Source organism: Cryptomeria japonica, unplaced genomic scaffold (genome assembly GCF_030272615.1).
Source record: "Cryptomeria japonica unplaced genomic scaffold, Sugi_1.0 HiC_scaffold_466, whole genome shotgun sequence".
In the NCBI taxonomy this organism is placed as follows: Eukaryota; Viridiplantae; Streptophyta; class Pinopsida; order Cupressales; family Cupressaceae; genus Cryptomeria; species Cryptomeria japonica.
This window is the reverse complement of record NW_026729286.1, coordinates 10001-12463: the sequence shown is the minus strand read 5'-3', so window position 1 is coordinate 12463 and position 2463 is coordinate 10001. Positions and strand designations below refer to the sequence as shown.

The 2463-nt window shown below is 66.4% G+C and overlaps 1 non-coding gene across 1 annotated transcript; it reads left to right on the top strand.

Moving 5' to 3' along the window:
* Positions 1–237: 237 nt before the first annotated feature.
* Positions 238–356, top strand: LOC131871804 (5S ribosomal RNA). Its single transcript, XR_009370005.1, has one exon. It is a non-coding gene; the product is annotated as a 5S ribosomal RNA (ribosomal RNA).
* The last annotated feature ends 2107 nt before the right edge of the window (positions 357–2463 follow it).

Genomic DNA, 2463 nt, shown 5'->3' with positions numbered 1-2463 from the left:
CGCGTTGCAGACGGGACACTGCACGCACACGACGCCCCCTCCAGGTGCACGCACGTAGGCCGGGCCGGGTGCACACCCGACGCCCTAGCAAGGTGCGCGCACCCGGGCAGGGCTCACACTTGGCGAACGGGGCGCACTTCGCGAGGGAGGGTGTGCACCTCGACGGGGGTGGGTGGCCGGGGTGGATTCGCACGTGGGTCGCGGTTTGCTAAGTACACACTGCGACAAGCTCATAACGGGTGCGATCATACCAGCGTTAGTGCACCGGATCCCATCAGAACTCCGCAGTTAAGCGCGCTTGGGCCGGAGTAGTACTGGGATGGGTGACCTCCCGGGAAGTCCCGGTGTTGCACCCTTTTTTAGTTTTTCGCCGGGCGTCGCAATGCTATTTGAATAAACCTTTTGCCCGTTTGCGTTCTCGTCGGGGCCGGGCCGGGCCGGGGTGCGCTGCCCGCACTACCGCGCGCGCGGGGGCGACACCGAGCGCGCACCCGAGGCGCCCCGAGCACACAGGCCACGGTGCAACCCGGGCGTTGTGCGCGCACCCCGGTGCGCCCGAGGTGCTGCGCGCGCACCCAGGTGAAATCGGTGTGCACCTCGGCCAGTGCGCGCTCGGTCGAGTCGCGCACGTTGGCCAAGGTGCACGGTGATGTTTCTTACTCTAAGGTTCCGCACCAGACGCCCGGGACAGGTGAGCGAAGCTGGGCGGGGCCGGGTGCGCGGCCGGGGCAGGTGCACGCAGCTGGAGAGAGCTTTGGAGCACACTTCGGAGCGCACCAATGATGCGCTCCATTCAAAAGTTTCCTGAAAAGGCAAAAAAAGTTGAGATTATAGAATTTCCCACTTGAGAGATTGTAAAAAAAAAAAATTTAAAATGAAGGAAACGCGGGTGCCAAGGTGTGCGCAGCCCAGCCAAGGTGTGCGCACCAAGGCGCCCACCCTGGCGAAGGTGCACGCAAGGTGCGCACCCGAGGCAAACCGGACAATTAACCCAACTTTCGACTTCGCGCGCACCTTGGAGCGCACTTCGGAGCGCTCCTTGGTGCGCACCAATCTTGGGCACCTCGGAGTGCACCATGGCGCCCACCAAGGTGCGCACCCGGGGCAAACCGAGCTCCGACTTCGTGCGCACCTTGGAGCGCACGAAAGGTGCGCACCATGGCGCCCACCAAGGTGCGCAGCCCAGCCAAGGCGTGCGCATCAAGGTGCGCACCCTGGCGAAGGTGCGCACCCGGGGCAAACCGAGCTCCGACTTCGTGCGCACCTTGGAGCGCACAAAAGGTGCGCAACCCAGCCAAGGTGTGCGCACCCCGGTCAAACCGAGCTCCGAATCGTGCGCACCAGAGGTGCACGCCATCGTGCGCACCTTGGAGCACACTTCGGAGCCCTCCTTGGTGCGCGCCGATGTTGCGCACCTCGGAGCGCACCCGGGGAAAACAATGCAATTAACCCGACTTTCGACTTCGTGGGCACCTCGGAGCGCTCTCGGGTTCGCACCTCGGAGCACACCGAGGTGCGCACCTTTGATGCGCTGCCTTCACCAATTTCCAGAAAAGGCAAGAAAACATTGAGAAGGTGTGCGCACCGAGGTGCCCACCCTGGCGAAGGTGCACGCGAGGTGCGCACCCGGGGCAAACCGGGCTCCGACTTCGTGCACGCCGCACCTTGGAGCACACTTCGGAGCGCTCCTTGGTGCGCACCAGGGCGCGCAACCCAGCCGAGGTGCCCACCCCGGCGAAGGTGCACGCGAGGTGCGCACCCGGGGCAAACCGGGCTCCGACTTCGTGCACGCCATGGTGCCCACCGCGGCGAAGGTGCACGCGAGGTGCGCACCCGGGGCAAACCGGGCTCCGACTTCGTGCACGCCGCACCTTGGAGCACACTTCGGAGCGCTCCTTGGTGCGCACCATGGTGCCCACCAGGGCGCGCAACCCCGCCGAAGGTGCACGCGAGGTGCGCACCCGGGGCAAACCGGGCTCCGACTTCGTGCACGCCGCACCTTGGAGCACACTTCGGAGCGCTCCTTGGTGCGCACCATGGTGCCCACCAGGGCGCGCAACCCCGCCGAAGGTGCACGCGAGGTGCGCACCCGGGGCAAACCGGGCTCCGACTTCGTGCACGCCATGGTGCGCACCGCGGCGAAGGTGCGCACCCGGGGCAAACCGGGCTCCGACTTCGTGCACGCCGCACCTTGGAGCACACTTCGGAGCGCTCCTTGGTGCGCACCAGGGCGCGCAACCCAGCCGAGGTGCCCACCCCGGCGAAGGTGCACGCGAGGTGCGTACCCGGGGCAAACCGGGCTCCGACTTCGTGCACGCCGCACCTTGGAGCACACTTCGGAGCGCTCCTTGGTGCGCACCATGGTGCCCACCAGGCCGCGCAACCCAGCCAAGGTGTGCGCACCAAGGTGCACGCGAGGTGCGCACCCGGGGCAAACCGGGGTCCGACTTCGTGCACGCCGCA